A 25,948-nucleotide genomic window follows, 5' to 3' on the forward strand; every position below is an offset into this window, starting at 1 on the left:
TGATACAGCGGTCCTTGCAAGGAAGACTTGACAGACATCTGAAATGAAAAATAAGGCAAAATAATACAATATACACACTGTACCTGTCATAACAAAGTACAAAGAGTTAGTGCATAATATAACGGTAAATCGTAAAAGATGTTCAGTAAAAATGCGTGCTCAAAAGTTCAAGTAGGGCTGACTGATTGGGGGGGGGGGGGGGGGGGGGGGCAATTGGGACACGCTGCATAAATAGCGTATGCTGCTACAACTACTGCTTCACTGACAGCTGTTTAGAATAACTACTGGCGCTTAATTTGCTTCGGCTCACATGCCCTAAATGAACCATTCCGTGATGCTCAGACCGCGCACTTGGCCCATTTTCTTCGCAGGCTCATATCAGCCACTGCTTTCGCAGCAGCTGTTACGACTGCGGCGAACCCTTCAAACGGCACAACTTCTCGTCATTTAAGCTTTCTCTGTCGAGTAAGGAAAGCATAGCAAGAAATGACCGAGCCTCAATTTCAAAATTCCGCGCTTCCGATACCACTAAGGGCGTTTCCTCCATCTGCGGAGATTGGCCTTTCTCGCGCAACTGAACCCAAATCGTAGACAGGGCGAATGGGGCTCCTTTGCACGCGTGGATCTACAGCGTCTGTCGGGGCTGTTATCGGAAAAGAGGAGGAGGGGAAAGTGAGCACCACTTTGCGCGTGGTTAGGGCGACGCTGCCAGTGTACCGACGGGGATAGAATTTTAACGCTCCCATTCCTCTCTCTCTCTATCACCTTCCCTCACCCCCAGTCTCCGTCGCCTCCTTAAACCGTCCGTCGTCTTTGGTGATGCCTTTGTCTATATACCTACACACCCCCGCCTCCTCTCCTTCCTCCCCTGCCGTGCCCTCTCCCTCGCCCACAGTCGGCCGGTATAACCTCTGGAATACAAAGCAGAGGCTGCCCAAGCAGTGCGATGCCTGGAAAGAGGTGATGAGCCGACCCTAGAGACTTGGCAAACGGCCGTTGCCGGTGCGATTAAGGAAACGGCCGCGGGCGGCTGGGTTTTGGCGAGATGTGAGTGTGCGTGTGTGCGATCGAAGAATAGCGGAGAAGAAAAGAAGGAAACGGGTGAAGTCTGGAAGAATTATGGCGTGACTCGGAGCACTGCGTGTATTGCGAGTCTGAGGCTCAATACTGGCGGGTGTATAAATGCCCGATTATCCACGTGATTCCCATCTAATGTTGCCGGCGACCGATTTGGTCTCGCGCCATCGTCTTTCGCGCGTGTGGACTGCTTTGCCAAGATATATCAGCGGGTGTGGCTATATTGAAGTCTATACTTGTGCCGCTGATGGAGAGCGTTTATCACTGTGCCGCCCAGCACGTCGCTAAAATTGGCGCAATAGCTATTCACCCCGCCGGCCCACCGCTAACCCCGTCTCTTTCCTTAACCAGCTCCATTCGCAATGAAATTAAGTAGGTGCTCCGTTTAAGGCCACTTTCCGAATGGTTGAATAGCTCCATAGATTTACTTCTCTGGTTCTGCGTGAAGTCCAGTAACAGAAAAATTACTGTGCCATACTGACTCAAATGTGGCGCGACCCTGCCTCATAAACTTTTTTAGTACGCCCGGGGGGAGGTAGCCACAGCCATCTTTTGCTTAGCCACCCTGTGTTGATGGATCAACGGGGATAGAACATTAAAAGGTAGAGGGAAAAAAAAGATTATGTAGAAGACTTCAGCGTGCGCACGTCACAAAGTGCGCAACAATACGCAAGAGCGGCGTGAAAACCTGTTATCCTCGGACGCAATTTTGCGAGTCCGAAACCGGTGCGCCCTCGACTTATTAGCTCATTTACAAGTGCGATTACTGCCTGATATCTGTGTCACTTTTTTCTTCTCTCGTAGCTTTTTCATCCTGGTATATAGGCATTCATTCGTTTCGACTAGTGTAGTGTAAGTGCCGTGTCAATAACAGCCTGGTTCTTTAACAACGGCGAAGGTATAAGATGGTGTTCGGAATTCTGCAAAATCTTTCACAACTTGTTTGTATTAGGCTCGTGCGATGCAGGCCAACCGCAGGTATCTCGCACAATATCTAGCAGCACCACCGTGTCTATTCGACTAGACAGCATGGCGGGCTCATGTCCTGCGCGCTGTGTGTAGCTAATAATAATAATAATTGGTTTTTGGGGAAAGGAAATGGCGCAGTATCTGTCTCATATATCGTTGGACACCTGAACCACGCCGTAAGGGAAGGAATAAAGGAGGGAGTGAAAGAGGAAAGGAAGAAATAGGTGCCGTAGTGGAGGGCTCCGGAATAATTTCGACCACCTGGGGATCTTTAACGTGCACTGACATCGCACAGCACACGGGCGCCTTAGCGTTTTGCCTCCATAAAAACGCAGCCGCCGCGGTCGGGTTCGAACCCGGGAACTCCGGATCAGTAGTCGAGCGCCCTAACCACTGAGCCACCGCGGCGGGTGTGTGTAGCTAGCCGAATTGATTTTGACGAGAGCTGTCGGTCGCTTACCCGTTTTGCTCCCATGACGAATTGTTTATCGCGTGATCGTCTTTAGCCGTTGCTAATGCTTTGCAGTGACAGAAGAGCCGACCTAGATGCCCCGCACGCCAATTCACTTGCGATGCCGCGTAAAACCAAGGTCTGAGAATATCCGTGACAGGCATCAGGATGCTTTAAATCTATCTTCAAAGCGACAAATAGCGGTTGAATGTGTGCGAACTTCGCGTCTTGGCTTGTGGTGTTCAAAGAACTGCGAGTTGCTTTGTCGCACAGTATAAATGTGTGCCGCTATCACCTTTCACGTTCCTTCTTTTGAAATGAATAGAACTGAGGGGTCTTTGCATACGTAAATTACCCTTTCCACATCGCTTTGCTGAAAATGCCGAAACAAAAATTGTTTTTAATTACCGGGGCCACTTAGCGAACTGACATGCTTGTAATGCGAAATCATTGTAAGTCCATTCAGTTCTTTTCCAGTCCCATTCTAATTTTATTCCAATTCTACGCTCTAAACAGAACGGAGTAAAAAAGGGAGTAAGCTGTCATCTAGCGCACTCTCTTTTTACTCCCATATAAGCGTATTCGTGATTAGAGTGCACTCCAGTTCTATTCCAATTATATTATGTTCATTTGCAGCTGGTGGAGTTGTAAGCACTTGTTCTGGCTATTACTGGTTAACACATCGTATTTTCCCGCAATTGATGACATCACACCGTTGTGACCATACGCGAGTTTTATAACGCCGCCACTTTTTCTGCGACGCCGGGTTTTCGTGTCGATGAGCCATCTAGTGCTTTCGCATTAAAAATGAGGCAAGCGGAGGACGTGACGTCGTACAGTGCTCAGTAATGTTCTATAGCATGCGACTAACAAATTCAATGAAGGTAAAGTTTGGCGCGCTTTAGGTATGTCTGTCTGTTCCACTGATTGCCATTGCGCTTTCCTCTACTCACTGGCTAATGGCTAAAAACATGCTCGCCCGCTCAGCGCATTAGTTGCAAATCTGATAACCGCGTCAACAGCGTAACGCTTCAGATCCACACTGCACAGCATTCAGTTCATGTTCTGTACCCACCGCGGTGGCTCAGTGGTTAGGGCGCTCGACTACTGATCCGGAGTTCCCGGGTTAGAACACGACCGCGGCAGCTGCGTTTTTGTGGAGGAAAAACGCTAAGGCGCCCGTGTGCTGTGCGATGTCAGTGCACGTTAAAGATCCCCAGGTGGTCGAAATTATTCCGGAGCCCTCCACTACGGCACCTATTCTTCCTTTCTTCTTTCACTTCCTCCTATATCCCTTCCCTTGCGGCGCGGTTCAGGTGTCCAAAGATATATGAGACAGATACTGCGCCATTTCCTTTCCCCAAAAAACCAATTATTATTATTATTAGCCTGCTTTCGCATTAAAATCAGGTAAGCGGAGGACGTGACGTCGTACAGTGCTAATTAATAACTAATAATTGGTTTTGGGGGAAAGGAAAATGGCGCAGTATCTGTATCATATATCGTTGGACACCTGAACCGCGCCGTAAGGGAGGGGATAAAGGAGGGAGTGAAAGAAGAAAAGAAGAAGAGGTGCCGTAGTGGAGGGCTCCGGAATAATTTCGACCACCTGGGGATCTTTAACGTGCACTGACATCGTACAGTGCTCAGTAATGTTCTAATTCCTGCGACTAAAAAATCAAATAAAGGAAAGTTTGGCGTGCTTTGGGTACGTCTGTCTATTCCACCGATTGCCATTATGCTTTCCTCCACTCACTGGCTAAAAACATGCTCCCCCGCTTAGCGCATTAGTTGCAAATCTGATAACCGCGTCAGCAGCGTAACGCTTCAGGTCTATGTTGCACAGCACTCAGTTCATGTTTTGTTCTCGTTCCTCCCTTTAAAAAAGCAAAAAGGTGCGTGAACCCCGAAGACACCTTAAAAGCGAAGAACGGCACGCCACCTTTGTCTGTTTAGAAAATCCGGCCTTTGATTTCTTTGTGTTGCTGTTACCATAATGCTCCCTTCAGCGTATACAGGACATCGACGGTGGTTTTTAATGACCACGATGAACGATCAAGCTGAGAGAGCTTTTAAATGCCACAAAAACCTAAGTTGTTTTGCCCCAAGAAGCCTTCATATTCTTTAATTATTAACGCTAAATTATCACGAACTTCCTTAATACTACTTTGATTTTCGCGCTTCGAGCGCAGCGGACGGACGTTCTGAAAGAAACTCAAGAACGACAGGGTGCAATGTTAGACGCCGAGCGACTTCTGGGGAGCTAGCTAACCCGGCAAAAGTAATTGTCGTCTCCGCGAGTGCGCACGCCTCCTTCGCTGTTGTTGTTGCTGTTGTTGTCTAGCAAATGAGGAGGAAAAATACAAGCAGGAAAATTTAGGCCTCACGTCTACTTTAACACGTGGTAATAGAGGAAATTTTAAAAAAGCTCGCTGGTCTCAGCTGTGATGTTAAATGATCAAAAACATTGTGCATCTATAATCATCTGTAGTGTTTCTCCTCATTAATTTAATGCGTTGCAAAAAAACGACAGTACGAGCAGCGTTTTTTTTTTCTTTCTGAAGTTTACGTTCTTTGTTTTCTTTTTAGTGTACGCTGCCCCGTCCCACGTAATGCGTATACAACATTGCGATAGCGCAAGGCATGCTTTGCTCACGTCCAATTGCGCACACGTGCGCAAGCAATGGTGACAGACTCCCGAGTCTTTCTTTTTTCAATATTTTTTGCTTCTGTTTTCTAACGAAACCGCAAGAAATAAGTAAGCGTTTTTTCCAAACAATCACTCTTGCTTTCAAGCCTGTTAAGAACAATTGCGCACGCTTAGTTGGCACAGAATGGTTATTTTTAACTATATGGGCTGTGGCATAACATCATTGTGAGTTTTCAATCATCTGTACCGGAAAGTGGACGATATATCCAAACACCCTTTCAGCATCTAAACAAAGTCGACATGAACAAGTTGGATATTGTCGAGCATGAAATGTGATATATTAAAGCGTCATCACTTCTCTGATACGATCAAATTACGTCAATCAAACAAGAAGTTTTTTTTTTAATTCAGTAGTTTGGACATCGACCAATTTAAGACAATGCAACGCGTTGTGAGCGCGCTTATAGACGAAGCAACTTGGTATTTTTTTGTGATTGTGAACGGCATTCCTTTCCCCCATTGACCAGAAGCGGATTTCACGCTCATCTGGGCACGTATTCTCGAGTGCTCATTCGCGATTGTCCTCAGTACCTCAAATTCTAAACTAGCGACTTGCGTAACCGCCTTCGTCTTTGTGTCGCAGTTCTCGCAGTTTTTTTTTTTAAGTAGAGTTCCTGCTATCCCATCATGCTATCGGTTTCTCAGCGTGACTTCTGATGAATTCACGAGAAAACATTCCGTTCCACCTCTGCTTTAATTCCATTTCGTGCAAAGTAGAAAGCCAGAAGCTGCGTCTTAGATGACGTCTGTGCCTTTGCTCTCGATATTCATTTATCGTATTTTTTTCGCTTACTTCTCTCTCTGTTCTTGGCTAACGACACGACGTAAGGGTAGCAATGCTGAAAAAAAAACAAGGCAAAATATCACAACAAATTTGCTTACTCGTTTGAGCTTAATGAGCGCACCTCTCGGGAGTTTGCTTCAGAAGGTGTAATGCGAAAGTAATACGTACCTGCGAGTTCGTTTACGCCTTGTTGTTTAACTCTACTTACATGAGCAACGGTTTATAAACAATTCGTTAGAGCTGGTTCTTAAGTGGTGAGAACTTTTTTTAGGCCCGATTGGGGGAATAGTGAAATAAGGCGGGGTATTTCATTTCATTTATTTTACCCTCAGGAGTTTCGCTTTACAGAGGGGCTTTCGCATTATTGCAAAAGTCTGCCCTACTTCTGCGCACGGCGTAGACTGACGTAGCGGGAAATGGCGTTAGTAGAAAGTCCGGGTTCATCTTGACGCTAATGATGGTGAGCGGATAGTTAGCGTGTCGGCACTGGTGCCAAGAAAGCAGCTTTGTTCAGATAAGCTGCAGGATATCTCAAGATATCTCGGGTGAAGGGACGGGTCGGGCCGAGCTCTCACTGAAAGTAAGAATTTCGAGCCTTAGATTTTTTTTTATAAAATAATATCATCACTTGAAGCAACTTTAAAATCTAGCCTCTTTGCAAAAAGCCTCTTTGCCTTAGAGCGTCCGAAGCGTGCGCTTGAAGTCTTCCGAAGCTCTCTCTACTTTCAGACCGTTCAAAACGCCCTAATTGATTTCCATGTTGGAACGCGGTCTTCACGATCCGTCTTAAGCCCTGGAAAAATCAGCCAAAAAGCACAGGAGAAGGCGCAAGTTTTGGAACGCGTTCAAACACGTGTCGTCCAGACCGCGTGCTTTCTCATCCGTTCTGTATATAGCAATACGAAACGAGATTAAAGCGATGCGTTCGAACGAATCTCTTTTCCTTACAAAACTTACGCACAAAAAAGCTTGTGCTTGCTATGACGGAACAAGCAACAGTTACATCGTTGTGTATGTGTGCGCGTGTGCGTGCTTGCGTGCGCGTGTGCGCGTGTGCCTGCTATGAAATAACGCAACGCAAATGGAAAGCAAACAAGCTTGAAAAATAGAGCAAGAAAATTTTTTACTGGCTGGCACGGTATCCAAAATGGTAGGCTCAATTTCTTATTTTTTTTCTTCCTTTCTTCACCGGCCTCAGAGTGTGGCGCATGCCTCGTACCTTCGTGTCTCCGTTCTTCGTTTTTAATCCTATAGCATGAGAAACCCAATGAATAATAATAATAATAATTGGTTTTTTGGGGAAAGGAAATGGCGCAGTATCTGTCTCATATATCGTTGGACACCTGAACCGCGCCGTAAGGGAAGGGATAAGGGAGGGAGTGAAAGAAGAGAGGAAGAATAGGTGCCGTAGTGGAGGGCTCCGGAATAATTTCGACCACCTGGGGATCTTTAACGTGCACTGACATCGCACAGCACACGGGCGCCTTAGCGTTTTTCCTCCATAAAAACGCAGCCGCAGGAAGAATAGGTGCCGTAGTGGAGGGCTCCAGAATAATTTCGACCACCTCGGGATCTTTAACGTGCACTGACATCGCACAGCACACGGGCGCCTTAGCGTTTTTCCTCCATAAAAACGCAGCGACCGCGGCGGCTGCGTTTTTATGGAGGAAAAACGCTAAGGCGCCCGTGTGCTGTGCGATGTCAGTGCACGTTAAAGATCCCCAGGTGGTCGAAATTATTCCGGAGCCCTCCACTACGGCACCTATTCTTCCTCTCTTCTTTCACTCCCTCCCTTATCCCTTCCCTTACGGCGCGGTTCAGGTGTCCAAAGATATATGGGGCCAGAATGCGTCATCGGTCACAAAATTTGCCCTTTGGTTAGAGGAAAGTGACGTCACCGGACCGAAGCATTCTCATTGGCTAGAAAGAGGTGACGTCACGAGATGGGGCATTGACAATATCTGAAGGGAAGTGACGTCATCGGACCGGAAGTGACGTCAATTACGCTAAATGCATCAACAGCTGCCGATGCTACATCATTGCGAACAAAAAACAAAAGTGAGTGTCCGTGTGAATTTTTTATTATGCTTACGTTTGTCCGCTTGTTCAAACGTGTCTCACTGAAGGCTAGCCAACGTACATTTAGACACGAAATAGGAGCGGCTGATGAAGTGTGCAGGCGCCACTTCGGCTGGGATGCGGGCGCAGAAGTTTCGTTCAAAAATCGCTGGGGCTAAACGTTACGTGTGGGCTATAGTTTAGTTTACTCTGATGAGAGCAGACGGCTGGAGCAATTTACTCAGACTATGCTACCGCACAATAACGACGTTACTACCAGCGCGCAGCCAGCGCAAAGTCCTCACATATTTGGACCATTCCAACATGTCAAGCTGATTCAGGGCGAGTTGTATCATGCAAAAGATTTTTAAAAAAGTGTACCTGAGTTTCCAATCCCCTTTCCTCCATTGACCGTGACAAAGCAGACGGGGAAGCAAGCTGAATTTGCAAGTGGGCGGAAAGGATGAATTCTGAGAGTGCATCTCCCTTATCCGACGCATTCCACCACCTTGACCACTCGTTCCCAGTGGGTGCAGAAAAGTTTCGGGTGCCTAATGGGAGCCCTTGTCACGGGTTGCGTCTCGGACCGCGAATCTTTCGCAGCCGAGATAACAATGAGTTACACCGCCCTGCTCCCAACTGATGCTGGCACGGTGATCGGTCTTCACTCTTGGGCGCCAGGGGGAGCAGCATGCGTCTTACCGACGTTCACGCCTTCTCCCAGTACTTCCAGTCCACCACTCTCTCTCCCATTCCTTCCATTTCTCCCTGGTTCCCGCCCCTTTGCTGTCTTTTGTTTCCTCTCGCTTTTCTTCTCCTCTCTCGTACCGGACGCATTCGCAACAAGTATACCGGACCAGGCGAGAGTTCCTTTGTCTGTCCCATGCGACGCGTCGCCAGAGTGATTTTTTTTCTTTCCGGTTGGCCACGGTGGGGACAGAAGCCGAGACCAACGAGGGAGTGGCCGGCCCTCCCGAATCCACGTCGCCATGACGAGCTGTTCCCTGCAGGCTTGTCATTCGCTTTTCCTCGGTACGATGAGGATGAATACGCCGCGTCCATTTTCGCCAGCCTCGGCTCCTGGCGTGTGTCTGTTAGCGTCACGTCTCTCGGTGTGCGGGGAGGCGAGTGGACAGGGATTCAGTAAAAGCCTCTCCTCCACATTTGCAGACGAAAGACAGGCGTGGAAGTTGGATGCTATTACAATTGTATTTTGCTTCCGCTGTTTCAACGAGAAAGAGAGAAGAACAGAAGCAGAGCTAGGAAAGCGATGGAATTATTTTATATTGTTTGACCAGAGATGGTTAGCGCTAGCTATTATGTCTTGGCTGGATGGAAAAAAAAAGCAGAACGGAGTGCATCTGCGTGCAGTATTTCTCTGACGATGAAAAATGCTCTCGACAGAAGTAGTTTTCCTCCGAGCAGGTGTTGTGCGGATGAATTGTACCTAACAAGAATCGACATAGAGTGAGAACTTATGCAATAATAATATTAATAATAATTATAATACTAATAGTAATAGTGGTAGCAGTAGTAGAAGCAATAGCAATAGGAAAAAAGGAAAATATTGAAAAGGTCTGATGAAAGGCTTGCGAAACAATGACAACTCGCTATTGCTGGGGGAACATGTCCAGCCTGCTCCAAGGAACGCGGCATGGAAAATTAAAGGGTGACAACGCATTAAAAAAACATATAAAGCGGCAGTGTTTCAACAAGCTAACTCAAGAACATGGCTGTTACAGAAACATCTAGATTCCTAAAGCAAAAAAAAAAGATAACTTGCAAAACGAGCGTGCAGCATCATTCACTGCATGAAGTTGGAACATTAGATAGATGCGAGTGTTAAAAACAAAAAAAAAAAGAAGGCTGTGCATGTGTCAGCCCGAATGAACGAACGGAGTAATGCGCCCAGCGGAAGGGAGTGCGTCGTTATAAAGCTTCTTTAGTGCACACGTGTGCTGGGCGTGTAGTCTTTTTTCCTTCTCATCATTGCCATCAGTTTAAAAGCGTTCACTGCAGAACAAAGACCCTTGCTGTATCTCCACAATTAACCATTTCCCATGCCAGCTCCTGCCAGTTCACTGCCGCACACTTCCGAATTTCATTCACCCGCCTGACCGTCTGAAGCTCCCTGCTACGCTTGCCCCCTCTTCACATTACATGCCCATCCCATGCCCATTTCTTGTTCTTCATTTCAACTCGGTTATCATTAACTCGAGTTTGTTCCCGGACCCATTTTGATATCTTCCTGTATCTTAACGTTAAACCTATCGTTTTGCACTCCATGGGTCGCCGCGCTGTTTTGAATTTCAAATCAATGCCTCTCGTTAGTCTCTGCGTTACTGCAGTATAGGCTAGTACCGGTAATGCATAGCCGTTATATACTTTCCGCTTAGGGGATATTCGTGAACCGCCACTGATCTCCTGAGAGTGCCTGCCAAATGCACTGTCAGAATGCAATAAGTATTTTGTGCGACCTACATCCCGATCGTTTCTCGTGAATTGAACGATGAACGCTGTCTGTTTGGGGTCTCTAAAAGACAGCGGTAGAAAAACGTTCGAAACTGACATAAAAACAGTTTGCCGCCGTAAAAACAAAAACAAATGCCGAGAACTTGAAATATTCTGTGAAATATTAACGTTTGCTTTCCGAGAAGCATGCCACGGACATTTCTTATTGCGGTTGAAAGTGGTCCAACCGTAGGCTTACCGAAAATCCCTTCGGATTTGTGAGTCCGGAAACATTGCAGTTTTCAGCTGGCGAATTTCTGCTTCTTTTAAATAAATTCATCTCATGTGTCTCCGCTTTTCGTAAGTATTTTTAAGCAACGAACCACGAAGGTTTTTCAGAATCTCAAACATTCATTATCCCTGAATAGGTAACGCCGCCCCACCGTGTTAGCCTGCCATTTCCCTGTGCTTAATAGACCTTTCACGCGTATTATAAATACGTAATTCTGTTGCATCAGACGCATGTTTTTCTATGAGTAAGACGCCATGCGACGTGATTAATTGCACTTAAGATTGTTCCTGTTGATAAATGTTCGGCAGTATACACAGCGCAGGTGCATATTTATCTTCCTGTGAAGGTGCGCACACGCTAAAATGTGCAATTTTGAATGTGCATATGCGCAACCTGACCTGGTCATCTATTTACATTTACGTCATAATTGCAGATTTCGTTCTTCTTTCGATGTGTGTTATGAAAAATGGGAACAATTATATAAGACAGGAAGCTCGATGAAGAATGCAGTCCCCGAGGCATCTCAAGTGTACGTACTCCAGACAGCTTAGTTCTGTTCGTATTCTGGCTCACAATAGTAAAACCTCGTCGCGATTTTAAAAGCCAACTAAAACTGGGCGCTGTATTATGAGTGCAGTTGTGCAGCATCCATAGCGGTTGCTATTTTCCCTGCCTTCACTGGCTTGCAGGACTGTCTGAAGTTGCAAAATGGTAGATTATTTTTTCTCTTTCGTATGGCCCATTTCGTTTTCCTATCCTTCCTGAAAAGACTTCTTTTTGTTGGTGACGGTGAATTTTTTTCACTTTGATCCTTGTATTTCATTGAAAATGGGGCAGCCGACATCCCTAGCGTGCTCGAAAGTATGTCCACAACTTTGTTCTTGTAAAGAAAGAAAGAAAGAAAGAAAGAAAGAAAGAAAGAAAGAAAGAAAGGAAGAAAGAAAGAAAGGAAGAAAGAAGGAAAGAAGGAAAGAAACAAAGAAAGAAAGAAACAAACAAACAAACAAACTCAACTGAGTCCTATGAACCCCTGTCGTGCGCTGTTCCTTTTGCACGTTGTTCGGTGTCTCTCTGAAGATTTTTTGGGCAAAACAAAAATATTGTTGCATTGTCCTGCCTCTGCGCAGCAAAGTGCGCATACACCAGTTATCGAGAGAGCTGTTCGAGGCTGCAGACTGCATCGTAACTCTATAGTGGTCCCTTCCTTACCCCCACTAGCGCTTCTGTCTTTGAGGAAGCCAGGCAGAGAAGCCCTCTACTCCTCCAATGGCTCTCATATGGTGTTTCTTGTGTATGCAGGCATGCGTGACAACGTCATTATTTACGACTGCTTTCACAGGGACATGATGAATACATGCGGCCTGTCCGGCAGTTCACTTATCATGCAGGCAGTTTATTTCCACGCGTCATGAAAACACCCAGGCTGACAGAAAGGCCGCGCTCGCACGATGAGGTAGCTGTGGCATCTCGCTCCCCTGGTACCTGCGCATAATTGAATCCATCGACGGCCAGTGCATTCGGGATGATTCGAAGTTACATTCCTCAAAGACAATTTTTCTTGCTTCTTTTGTTAAAGGCTTGTTGTGCTGAGACCGCGCTGTTCGCACAAAATCACGTCATCATCATGTGAAAATCGTCACTGACGTCATCACTGGTCATGCGACTAATGGTCCACATGGCCAGTGATGACGTCACTGGTGATTATCCTCATAATGGATGACGACTTACTGTCAGTGGTCACATTATGTGACACGTGACTCATTGATTGTTATGCGAACTATTAAACGTCAGTCGTAATGTGTGTCATTAAAACCCCACCGGAGTGCCATGATCGCTATGGCCTCCCTACTTGACATGACCGCCTACATTCCTGTGGATAAAACCTCCTGTAAGGTTCGCGATCGCTGCGTTTTTTTTCGCTGTTGTACTTTCTGTTTGCCTAAATAACAGAACAGGAAATATTGCGAGACACGCAACCAATTAGTGACGTAAAAAAAACACAAGTAACTTTTCCCCACCTTTTTGCCAAGTTAGACTAACTACCTATTTATAGGAAACACTCTTTATGGACACGGTTATGGACACTTGATTGGACTTCATAATTTGAATGGTGCTAAGGCAACCGATGGGCAGAAAATTATAGAAACAAAGTAGTACATAAACAAAATCACAAAGCAAACATCAAACAAACATTTCTAGTTCTGTCTGCCCTACTCCACATGCTAACAGCGCCTTATTTGTCTTCTTCTGTTCGTCTGCTGTCTTAACGATGTTAAAATTATGCAATTCCTACTAGGCTTCACTTCTGAGCCGAAGACTTTCTGTCAATCTTCGAGGGCGTGCGACTGGTGAGGCGCTCGCCGGCGTCGTAGGCGGGTGTTAGAAAAACAGAGTAAAGTAATTTTAGAGCCTTGTGCTAAGCACGAAGGTCGTCACACTCGCGTTCTAAGAATCATTCACTCCCCATACCTGACCGGGCGAATCTCGCCGGGTAGTTGCAAGTAGTTCCACGGTCTTCATCCAGCGAGGCTACAAATTACATTCACTCTTCGACTATGCAACGTGGGCAGTGGTCGCGTCCCGTCGTTTCGATCTTCTTCGAAAAACTTGCGTCATAGAGTCGGGGATATAGGCAATGTTTGTCGCTAGGCGGCGCGCCCGCATCTGCGCACCACGTGGCAGTTCCTCCAGCATCGGAGCAACAGGGTGCGCCAACTCGTCAGGACGTTCCTCCCGTTGCCCACGGAGGTGTCGAAATGCCCCGCGTCGCTGCTGCCTGCCAATTTTTCTCAGATCCGTCAGGCCGGAATGGTGGGCGCCGGCGGCCGTCGAGATGGGGAATGCATTCGCCTTCGCAACATCTTACGTCGTCGTGCCGAAAACAAAACTGGGCAGTGCTTGCCGCTCCCATTTGAAGTCGCAGTTCAGATGTGCGTTACAAGCGCCTGCATTATCGATACAACTCCGTGTGACACTCTTCAGCATTCAAAATAAGTTATTAAACTTTTTCTTCAAACCAAAACAAAAGTATGATGCTGCGCACGTTATCAAATTGAAAGCATGTTGCGTTCTTTTGTGGCGCAGTCACAACCATTGTTGCTTTTTTGCTAAAATAAATGATTGCTCCTGTTTTGTGCGTTGGGTCAAGTTGTAAAGGGCCCAAAGTCTTTGTCTGACTGATTGATTTATTGATTGATTAATTGATTTATTTATTTATTTATTTATTTATTTATTTATTTATTTATTTATTTATTTATTGATTGATTGATTGATTGATTGATTGATTGCCTTTTTCCCAGCTTTCCAAGTACCTCCGTTTCCGCGTGGGCTGAAAAAGTTTCAGGCCAGTCAACTCGTTCTTGTGGCGCTGCTTTATATTCTCTTTCTGGGGGTACTCTTGTTTCATTTTTTTACTTTCATTTTTAGGGGAGCTGATGTGCTTTCTCTTCGCTGCAATATTACTGACGAGAATCAGACTTGTGGAATACGTTGTGATAACGCCGGCACCCCAACATCCTAAACAGCTCTCGACTAAGGCCTCGTGACGTCTCACCAGGCCAAGAGGCGAGGAAATTGCAAACATAAAGACGGGCGAGTCGTACAAACGTCATAAATGAGGAAGGGAACTAGTGTAAGAGTACGTGACCTTCTCTAATATGAAGACAATTTTTGTCCCTTCACGCCATCATGGAGATAGACAGTGAGAGGCACTAAGCAAAGCGACGTCACCGGCTTCCGTCACACGAGGCGCGAAGTACTGTACACAGAGGTGTCGTATGTAAGTACATACATCGCTTCCCAGAGCATTCTCATGATGAATAACGCTCACATTTTAGAGAGAGGATGTATTGATAGATGAAAGGCAGTGAGGCCTGCCAGAGTGATGATTCTCTGAAGTGCAACTCTGGCCTGAGGTGGGCGACCTTAAAAAAAAAGGAAACGTTTTTTTAACTGCGATCATACATTAACACAAAACACTAGTTCGGTCCTGTTGGTTTCTCATGATGATCAACAATATAACTGTCTACAGAAGTGTGTCTCGTCCTCCACCCAACGTTGACCGCTCCGAATTTTCATACCCTGTGGTTTACGATTTGTGGCTTCTGCCGCATTTGAGTAACAGTAACCATTCTTCTTTCACTCCGTGGATGTTTAAACTTGATCAGTCATTGTGATTACTAACTCGGAGTTGTCATTCACTGCTGCTAACCGAGGTTAACCTTTCACAGCCTTGATGAACACGGCAATAGAAGCGGCCAGTCTTGGGTAAACATCCAAAGAAACTTAGCAGCGCAAACACAAAAGGCGACAGTCACTTAAGAGCAAGGACGCCGGTCTGGCGCTTAAATGCAGACTAAACTTTCACCCTCCCCGAGTAGGCCTCCTTTTGTGCTCGCAGAGCGTCTACAAAAAAAGGCCGACAAATGGGAAAACGTTTGTCGGATGTTCGGCTGTCGGAAGTTGGAAGTTCAGCGCCAGTCGAATGGCTTTGTGCGTTTTTCGTCAAACCCAGTCTCTGTTAAGGTTTTTTTTTACGAAATAACCAATGAAAACAATAAAGTCGGCTGGGGTACGTGCGCTGGGTGTGTGGCTCTCTCTCTGTTCCAGCAGTCACGCTTCCATTACCGATATATGGCACGCACCTACCTGGCGTCATAGTTTATTCGTGTGAAAAAGCGCGAGCTTGACATAGTACGTTTCTCTCTGCCAACACGACAGTGGCGCAGAAAAAGAAAAGTGTTCAAATAATAAAAGTACCTCTACTGAAGAGGGACAGACCGCGGGCCTCTTTCATTGCCCTTGCTGTTAGCGATGTTTTCTCATGGACCCCTAGTTGATGTGGCTAAATATTCTTCCTAAACATTCGAAATGTTTAGGAAGATATTTAAGAGAAAAAATTGCCTGGTGGTTTAACATTGCTAACCACGAAATATTGTGCGAGAGCAGGTTTTCGCAGGTCGACAACAACACCACGTACACCTGAAAGCGCGTTTCCTTTCGTGACTTGCACATAGAAGAAAGTTGGGGACGACGTCGTGAAATAGACAGCGCGAGAGTGTGTTGCACTCTAACACGAGGCGTGATCGGCTGCGGCGATGACATAGGGTTCTCGTGCAGTGGCCAGCGGAGTGATCTTTCCCCGCCGGCGTGGGCTCGAAACAGGGTCGCGGCAATATTTATCTTATTTCTCCAGTTTGACCAAGGTCACCCTCATTTAAAGTCTCGTTTACTTCTCGCCGTTTCTCGCATCCCCCATTTTTTTGGTGATGAGGCCAATAGCGCTTTCGCACTAAAAAAACAGCACCCAGCAAAGAATCCCCTTTGATGGGTGACCGCGAAGAGCGGACAAGAATACCGCAGAGAGTCAGTGTTATCTTCAAGCAGCGGCAATTTGGCTCGCGCGATGGCGAGAAGCAGGCGACTCTGAAAGCGAGGGACGCTCCTAGCTCGATTTCGCTGCCTGCTTTGCTTTGCCAGATTGGGTTGGCGCCCGACGCGGCTTTATCGCAGTGAGCTCTTTCCTCGTGTTCGCAGGCTGGCGCTAACCTTTCTTCAGCCCTTCTGTTCCTCCCAACCCTTTTAGGAATTAAACGGTGCTTCGGAGGCCGTCGCAGCTTGCTAGATTGAATGAGCAGCTGGCGCAAGGATTGGAGGCTCGGTGATGAGGTCGCTCGCCCGACCCACGGATACGCAGAGGGTTGGGTCATCCAGCTCTCATCAGATTACGCGCCTTTGTGGCGGCGGACACTGGCCCGACGACTGCCATATCCGCGCGCAGGCACTTTCACGCATGCATTCTCGCATATGTGCAAGCGCGTGTGCGTGTGTGCATGCTTGCAAGTGTATGAACGCACGTGTGAGCGACCGGCGAGGTATGTTCGCTCATCTCATCGCACTGAAAAGAAGACCCCTTCCGAGCGTATATTGCAAGACGGGCTCTGCTCAGTTTCGCCTATACAGCATAAGAAAAGCCGTTGGATCACTGGCTCCATCGTAGCTCATTCTATATATAGGACTAACGCGGGATCCGTACGTACGTAGTATACATATGCCTAGTAATCCCCTTCTCTCTGCCAGCTTACTATCCGCATTGTCGTTTCCGCCTCAGCCATCCCGATAACATTTTTTCTCGGCTCAAACTCTTTTTTTTTTTTTGCATCTTCCCCTGCCAGAGTTTCCTATCCCGAGGGAAGGATCGGAGTCGACTTTCCTTGGATTGTCCTTTCCTGGATTCCTTGGATTTGGATTGAACTTCTTCTTTTGATTTTTTCTTCTTTTTCTGTTTACTGCGCACGCCTCAGTGTGCGAGTCAATATCGGGGAAGCTCGCGGCCGATACAAATCTAGGATGAATTATTTTCTCCGTCGAAAGCGCCGGTAACGGTACACCAGTTTACCGGGCGACACTGCGCGAAAAACAGGGAACACCGGCATCACGCAGTTGCACGTCTGACGTCAAGCTCGCGCAATCGCGTAGCCCATACTGAATGAAATGTAGGCTCTGCATCGGAAGCACGACGCAGCTTCGAGGGCTTTTTTTATGCGTAGCCGTCCGTTCCCTGCTTGCGATAGCATCGCTTTTCGTCCGTAATTCTGGCAGCCTCGGCGGTGGCAGCCTTTTGGAAGGTGTTGCCCTAAGAATTTAGATAAATCGGCGATAGCGCGGAGCTGGAAACAGTGACGATACGGAAGTGCAAAAGAGGCCGTTAAAGCCGCGGATAGGCGTAGTGCGAAGGACGCTGCAGAAAGAATCTTTCGCTCCGCAAGGTCAGATGCTTGGATTGGCATGTGAGCGGCAAGAAAGGATTAAGTCGCGAAAAAAAAAAAAAGATCCGAAGCCGTCGATAGCACGGCCTTGCGCCAGTCCAATTGCGTGGGGAGATAGATGACCAGTTGAAAGCGGAGGTCTTCGGTTTGCTCAAAGGGACGACACCAAGGCTGTGACCTTGGCCCGAGCCGATGACGTTACGGCGCCACCGCCGCATTAAGCAGAGCGTTGAAAAGGTGAGACAATAAGCATCGCTACCAGAGTCCGTTAGCAACCTTGCTTACGCGAAAACTGCAACAGGACGTCTATCGGCTGACGCTGCGTTAGAAGGAAAGTACGGCTGAGCATCCTCTGTCCTTTTTCCGCCGTCATCAAGGCAGTAGAACGACACACGCCTTTAATTAGGCCTGCAGACACAAAACAGAGCGCTCATTTGGAAAAAAACAGCCGCATGTTTTCCACCAGACTACACTTTGATGTCTGCACCTCGATGGGAGCGAGATAGAAAAAGGCTCTTGTAGTTAGATTTCAGTGCACATTAAAGGACCCCAAGCGATCGAAATTGCCCCGTGCTCCTCATTCATTCATTCATTCATTCATTCATTCATTCATTCATTCATTCATTCATTCATTCATTCATTCATTCAATCGATCTATCATTCACTCAGCAAGTCAATCAATAATCAATCAAGCAATCATTCAATCAATAAACCAAGAAATCAACCCTCCAACGGACCAATCAGATAAGAAGCGGAAGCTTTATAGAACCGCTAACACAAATTTATATGTACATCACAACATAAATGCAATCTTAATCTTCCTCAGCGGAAGTGGAAGGAAGCCAAGACTGGCGGAACACAGCGATAGAAAAAAAATACGAATATAAGAAGGAGTGAAATATCGCTACTCTAAACTACACGTGCCAGTCTATACGGAGGAGCGGCATCTGGCAAATGCGCTTCTTCTCACTCAGCCCGTAGCCTAACTTAAGACTGCGCCTGACTAAACCAAATCAAGCTCTCGTCGACGTCGATTGAAAGCCGCTGGTGCGAGACCGGACGTAATAAGGGAAATATTGAGAGCGTTGTCGCCACGCGAGGCGATGCCATTTACAACTGGCTCTCAGGCACGCCGCCGATGAAAAGCGAGAGCTAACTTTTCACTCAGACAGCGGCCACGCTGCGTTTTTTTAGGCAGCGCGTCTGACCCGAGATGGACGCCCTCTCTGTGTCCGCGAGGCGAGTGCTTTTTTATTCAGGAGTGGAAAACTCCGCAACTCGATTTTAGGGCGATGTTCAGACGGCACGTAAATAGGGAGGCGTGATAGAGGATGCTCGGAAAGCTAGCCAGCTGGCTTTTTTCTTTTTTTAAATATGAGTTTATTCAGCCATTACTCGTCCCTTTTATATCCTTTATTGCTGTTCGCGCCAATATTTTCTCTCTCTCTCTCCTTTTTTTATGCGAGACCCTTCGCGACGCAAGCTTTTAGTGAAATGAGAATGGAGCGCTCGTATCGCAAGCCTGGCGCCGAAAAAAATGCGTCGCGTCTCTCTGACGCTAGACGGGACTGTGGCGCTCGTCAGTCGAGATAACGCTCGTAGCGACATCGGTGTTGAAAATGAGCGGCGGCACAAAGGAAGAGCGAGAGGAAGGTGACTGATGACAGGGTAAAGTGCCAGTATGCCTTAGGCCCGCAACCGAAGTGTACGGGGTCGTGCTGGGAGGGAAACGATACGCAAGCGCTGTGGCGGTTCGCACTAACGTATAGTTTCGGTTTCGACACCAAACCACGTAGTTTCGGTTGCAGCCAAATCTTTGCTTAAAACCGCACTGTCTGGCGAGGGCCTGCTCCCACCGCTGGCCGTCTTCAGTGCCTCCACTTTTCTGCACATATCAAAAGGCCGTGCTTAAGAACGTTAGCGCGGTTTTTTAACACCGGGTGTTGTACTAAAGACCTTTCATATCTCGTTCTCTTTGCCATGTTAGAGCGTCTAGCGAGAGTTTGATGTGAGGTAAATGGATAGTAATGGAGGTAATGGATAGTAATTCGACAGAAAATATTTATTACAGGCTCATAGCACGCTAGGTCCGTGCCGGGCTCTAATACTCATCTTGAGCACGCATCAAGGCTATGCAATATGGAGGATTCAATGATTTAATGACTTTTGCATACAGTCGTAGATAGCGAAAGTAAGAGGCGTGTTTCCCTGGTCGCACGCACGGACGTGCAAGTGATCTCTTCTTGAGTTGTCGAGCCGTCTTTACTGGGAATCAAGATATAAAGTGGTTGTAGTAATTGAATACTACGACCGTTTTGCTTGTCTTACATCGGCTAAGGTGTGCAGCTACTGCAGAGTTCATTTAGTCAATGACATTTGCATTTACAGTTCGATTTGCTTATGCTGGGTGCTGTCTTTTAGATGCTTTTCTGCGCAGTCTAACGCATTCTTGTTTCGTTTTCTCTTTTCAGATCTTTGGAACTCTGGTTAACACGGCATGGTAAGAAACCCTCCTGATTTTCTTTCTTTACGTATTTATTTTCCACTATAATGCCTATGGATTGTGAAACGCTGCGAAGTCTTCATGCTTTCAGTCAGACAGTGTATAACCACTCTTCGTGTTCCTAAGGCGTTCAATGGCTACGCAAATCGCTCATTTGGCAGCCAGATGACCAGAAAATATATATATATATATATATATATATATATATATATATATATATATATATATATATATATATATATATATATATATATATATATATATATATATATATATATATATATATATATATATATATATATATATATATATGGAAGGATTATGACTCTTCCCGTGCCCACGTCTCGTCAGCATCTCTATTCTGGCGCTACACGAAGCTTTATGTGCACGCCGTGTACCACTTAATACAGATATTCAGCTGCTTCGTTAAAACATTAAGTTGGGCTAGTTGGTAACGGCTTAAAGGAATCATATTCTTAGCGGTAAGAAACAGACACAACACCAAGCTACACACACACAGGACACCCGCTAGACTTCAACTATCTTTACTGGACACTTGTACGACATAAATATGTATCACTGAGCACACGCAGGTGCCTCGTCATCCGCATCAGGTCTAACTACGCCCTCCCCTCTCTTGCAAGGCATACGGTTGCGCAGATAATCTCTTTTTCTGCCAACGCCAGGGAGGGAGTGCTTACACACATGTCGCCCGCTTCTTGAATACGAAAGGCTTCGATAATTTCCCTTTCTTTTTTGTCGGAGATTGTTTATCTGCGCAACCGTATGCCTTGCAGGAGAGGGGAGGGCGTAGTTAGACCTGATGCGGATGACGAGGCACCTGCGTGTGCTCTGTGATACATATTTATGTCGTACAAGTGTCCAGTAAAGATAGTTGAAGTCTAGCGGGTGTCCTGTGTGTGTGTAGCTTGGTGTCGTGTCTGTTTCTTACCGCTAAGAATATTATTCCTTTAAGATATTCAGCTGTTTAACTGTGACAGCGAAAAAAAAAACAGCCAACAACTGCGCGTCACTGAGCGGGAAAGTGAAAAAAAAAGGAAAACGTGAGGTGAACGCTGCTCAAGTATTCATGAAAGGGCAGCATCGTTGTAGGTGTGTATCTTGCAGCTTTTGCAACTGCACAGAAAGCGCACCCGTAGACAAACCAAAGGCGCGAATGTTTGCAGACAGGGCGTTCACCCACTCGCGCAGCCTCGTCGTCTCGGGGGCGAATCGGGACTGCGCAATTGCTGTGCGTCCTCCCATTCTGTTCCTCAGCCCTGGACCGCCTCCAGCCAAGTGTGAACCGCCTCCCGTTGTTTACCTGGGGGGCGTCAACCGACACGCTCCGTCGGAAAACACTTACAATCGAACGAATGACGGCCGCGCTGCTTTCTGAAAAACTTTTCTGGAGGACGGTTCGTGCGGCCGCGCGCTTTCTGCGCACAGGTGTGCAGAGCAAAGTCACGGGAACGCAGCTGCTGCGCTGCCCCCCCCCCCCCCACCTGAACAGTGCTCTTTGAAAGCGAGTTTGTTTGCATGGCTTCCAGCGGTGGAATGACGTCACAGATGTCATCGTGATGAGTGACGGGCGGAGGCTATTCGAGGACTGACTGACTCCCCGAACGCTCTGCTCGCTGCCTGTACTCTTGTTGCATTGACGCACTTGCGTGCGTCACAATTTATATCCAGCGCCGCTCCGTTTCACTGGCTTATCTCGAACAGCGCAGCTGTAGTCTGAGATACTGCGCATGCGCGGTAGAGTTGGGAAGCGGTCCTGCTAAATCACTAAGCAGTCTGCAGGCGCCTGACGAGCTCCGACGACTGCCGGCATTTGGAAGGCAGTTGAAATTTTTCCGGGATATTAATAGAAGCACAATGCAAGGTTGTTTCAAAACCATCCGACCGATTCACTCGACAATGTGCCTCTAGATCGAACTTCCTTCCACGGGCCAGTGTCGTATACCATCAGCTGGGTCGTTCGTGCTCCAACCCGTACCGGAGCTATTTTTGTGCGGTTGATAAAAAAAACGTGGTCGATATACCTAGGAATGACCCTAGCATATTGACCGCCCTCTTTTTTATGCACGAATGTCGCACGTGCAAGAGAGGGTTAAGTAATCGCATATATTACTCGTTTACTTGCCACCGGTTAATACCTACGTACACTCATTCCTGTTAGTTAATCTTGGTTACTTCGATTTTAACCCCACAGCAGCGCTTCGCTCTCATTACAGTGGTGCGTGGTGTTACCTGCAGGGTGCTGCAAAATTATCGCTTCTACTTAATACGCTCTGAAATAACAAAAACACAAACATAAATGCTAACGGCACATCGCTAAACATCGTAGGCTATTAAGATTCAGCGGATGTGCCACTTTCAAAAGAAACCAGTGAAGGGCGGTTTAAAAGCGCGCTACTCAGGCTGCCAATAACTAAATTCCCTTAAAAGATAGGCTTCATAAGTTTAATTTATGTCATGGCAGTTTCGCATTATCACTCGATGACCAAAGAAAGACGGAGAGAGTAGCGCGTTAACCTTGGCTTATACCAGGACGAGGGTGGCTAAGAGCGAAAAATATTAAAAACAGTGAGTAAAAATTTAAAGATAATACATCAGCTACTGCGTTCGCGTAAAAAGTCCTCGAAAGGCGCATTTTATATTGACTCGCCTTCGGTGGATCATTTGTCATACGGCTTCGTTGCGTATGCCGGAAGAAGTCAGATGAGAGAGGCGTGGATTGCGCATATGTATGAACTCATATGTGACCTTCTTCTTTTCATTTGCACCACCCTGTGCATAGGCAACAAAATCATGCAAGCTCGTCACGTACAATATAAACGCGACAGGATCTCGTTCACTTTCCTGTTTTTCTTTTTGTGGAATCACGTTTTGGCGTACAGCGTCCGTCGCCAGGTACACCGTTTTGTTCTAATAATGGTGACTTCGTTGCTAAACTCGACCGGTTACATAACGCGATCTCAATTTCGGAAACAGCGCGTATACCGGTGTGCAGCTTCCTGGCCGCCACGCGCCTAAGAAATATGAGCGCTCCAATGCGAGATCGGCTGTGCATTTAAAACATAATCTAGCCGGCTTCTTCCGAGAAATTTGAGTCTGCGTACTCGTGGCGGGCATTGATTTTCTTTACTTTTATTCTCAAGTCGATCGCTGCATTCATTTGCGATTAGTACAGAACGAAAGATCGCGTCTAAAATTAGGCGCTGGGTAACTTCGGTGTAGCCAATCCGAAGCATGTTCTTCGTGCAACATATGTGAAAGCATTGGGACATACAGCTACGAGGCCTTAATAGCAGAACTCTACTTATCGGCTTGCGTTAACCGGATGAGGAAGGCTCTCTTCTTTTCCACGTAGAGCCATTAATGCGCCTTCAGCGGTAAAATGGTGCCCGCGACTTCGGACATGAAGGACGGGAATTAGCGTTACGAAGTTATGCCCCAGCAGGTGTTTCGAAATCGTTCTTCGCTGAACCAATGACATGAACGCCAATAGAACTTTAATTTGAATTTGATGCATTTTAGCGCGTGATTGGATGTGAAGAAGCCAGCGCGATGCCCAGACGAGCGACACATGACATAAGACAAAAGCTGGTGAACGTCTTATGCATCTTCTTGACGTCTTCACATCACGCAGCCCCAACTATCCCGGCGTTATGAATGCTCTCAGCGCATTATTTTCGCCGGCATTTTAAGAGCTAAACATTTTGGCAGGTAGAAGCACCAGCTCTAGAACCAGGAGTGCATTGGATGATTTTTTCCTCTCGTTTATTGGTCATTTTGCAGCACTTTTTTTGTGGGTAGCCATAGAGACTGTTTGCGCAAATCCTTTCCCTCCACCCTCTCTCAAGCCGCCGCGCTGGCTGAGTGGTTATGGCGCTCGGCTGCTGGCCCAAAAGACGCGGGTTCGATCCCGGCCGCGGTGGTCGAATTTCGATGGAGGCGAAATTCTAGAGGCCCGTGTGCTGTGCGATGTCAGTGCACGTTAAAGAACCCCAGGTGGTCGAAATTCCCGGAGCCCTTCACTACGGCGTCTCTCATAGCCTGAGTCGCTTTGGGACGTTAAATTCCCATAAACCAACCATAAACCACCCATGATAGAAGATGCTGGCAGCCAAAAGAGGCCCCGCCACGCATCTGCGCTTTTTGCATGTGTTTAAAAGTAATCGCTCTTTTGTACCATTTTAGTTTACAGCAGCCGATGTTCTATTTCACAAGTAAACAGATTTTTTCCATAGCGGACACTAAAGATGTACCGTTGTCGTTGGTGACGTATTCACCTCCTCAGTAAGGCGAAACCGCTCTGGTAATCGGGGATCCGACAGGTCCCAAAGCTTTCACTCTACGTTGAACTCTTGAGCAAAGAACCAATGGCAACTAGAAGAATAGATCCACAATCAACGAAAAGTTTAATAGATATAAGCAAGGCCATATTTCAAACGCGTGACGTGTTAGACCATCTCTTTTGACGAAGTCTGTGGGAAATAAACGCATATGCTAATGCGATTGCACGTCGCTCCGAATGATTTTCCTCCGTGTGGTTTTTGTGTTTTTGACTGTTCTTTAATGAATTTTTTTTAATGTTAAGCAAGATTCAGTTGCCAAATATTAAACAGATGCATAGCGAGTTCATTTCACGTATGTCTTATTCAGTTAAGGTTTATCAAAATCTTATTGCTATTCACTCCTTTACTGATTCTAGGATAAAGGGTTGCTTGGTATTCACAAGATTAAAAATAAAAAAAACAAGATCGAATTTTTCCTTGTGCGTGTGTGTTTTGATTTCCTGAAAGTAAAGCTCTGTGTCATAGTCAGGGATCTGATCCAAGAGTGGTTGTGACGTGAACTTTCTCTAGGTTCAGTTAGAGTGAACATGCTACAGCGAAAATAGGCAAAAAATCTGACTGTTATACCCCCCACCTCGACTTCAAACTTTCAGAGGACGAAAAAGCAAACAAACAGCTTCTCTTCAATGACTTCTTTACTTTTTTTCACTCTTTTTTCACTTTTTTCACTCTCTCCACTTAGGGAGACCTGTTCTGTGCGGTCTTGCGGGCACTGAAAAGCTTTCTCCATAATGACGAATAAAAATAAAACTCCTCCTGAAAAGCACTCGTGATGAATTTGGGGAATCAGGCCGCCGTGTAGGAACTTTCCAGCGTCAAATAATCGCCAGAATATTAAGAACTTTCTCCGTGTCTTCTTTAACCAATACGGCGCTGAAAACTATGAAAATTTTGCATTACCTTATCCTCGCGTAAAAAAAAAAAAACTCCGGCTGCTTCTCCGCAAGAGCCTTCTTAAAGAGATGCTGACTGCAACCCGCCCGCGGGCTTTGCAATTTGACTTCGGCGCCGAGAGTCGCTCGGGGCTCTACTTTATTCGCGATCTTTAATCTTCCCGGCAACAAACTCTAACGCAGTTATTTCTGCATGCTGGCTGAGGCACCGCATATCTGAATCATCCTGTGCGCGTAGTTTCGCTTTCTCTTTATTAATATCTGTCGTGAATTTTATTTTACTTTATCCCCCTTCCTGAATTCTGCGAGCTCCATGCGACGCTTCGGAAGTGCTCTAAACTACTCACGTGATCATCGGGTAGAACGAAACAAGCGCAAAGTTGAGCCGCAGCTCCTCATAATCCGACAGCGTTCGGAGAATAAACAGATAGAATGAAAAGAAGAGAAACAGAACAAGCGAATGCAGCCAAGAAAGCGAGAAAGAAGATGGCCTACGTGCGTAATCGGGTCTAGTGCGACGGCAAGCGATGGCGTTGCACTAAAGTAGATTACCACACATTTTGCTTGTGTGGCTCTGGATGGCTGCGGTTTCTGTTTTTTCTTTATGTTCTTCGTTCTCTCCTTTTCTG

The 25,948-nt window shown here is 46.5% G+C and overlaps 1 protein-coding gene across 5 annotated transcripts in view; it reads left to right on the forward strand.

The window, feature by feature from the left end:
• The window catches only part of LOC144128435 (dopamine receptor 1-like), a 385,821-nt gene that overhangs the window by 281,928 nt on the left and 77,945 nt on the right, over positions 1-25,948 (forward strand). For all 5 annotated transcript variants that reach the window (XM_077661831.1, XM_077661830.1, XM_077661832.1 and 2 more), the window contains one exon: positions 20,031-20,059. The gene's annotated coding sequence lies outside the window, so the exon portion shown is untranslated. The remainder of the gene's footprint in view (positions 1-20,030; positions 20,060-25,948) is intronic.

The sequence above is a fragment of the Amblyomma americanum genome, chromosome 4, assembly GCF_052857255.1.
Source record: "Amblyomma americanum isolate KBUSLIRL-KWMA chromosome 4, ASM5285725v1, whole genome shotgun sequence".
In the NCBI taxonomy this organism is placed as follows: Eukaryota; Metazoa; Arthropoda; class Arachnida; order Ixodida; family Ixodidae; genus Amblyomma; species Amblyomma americanum.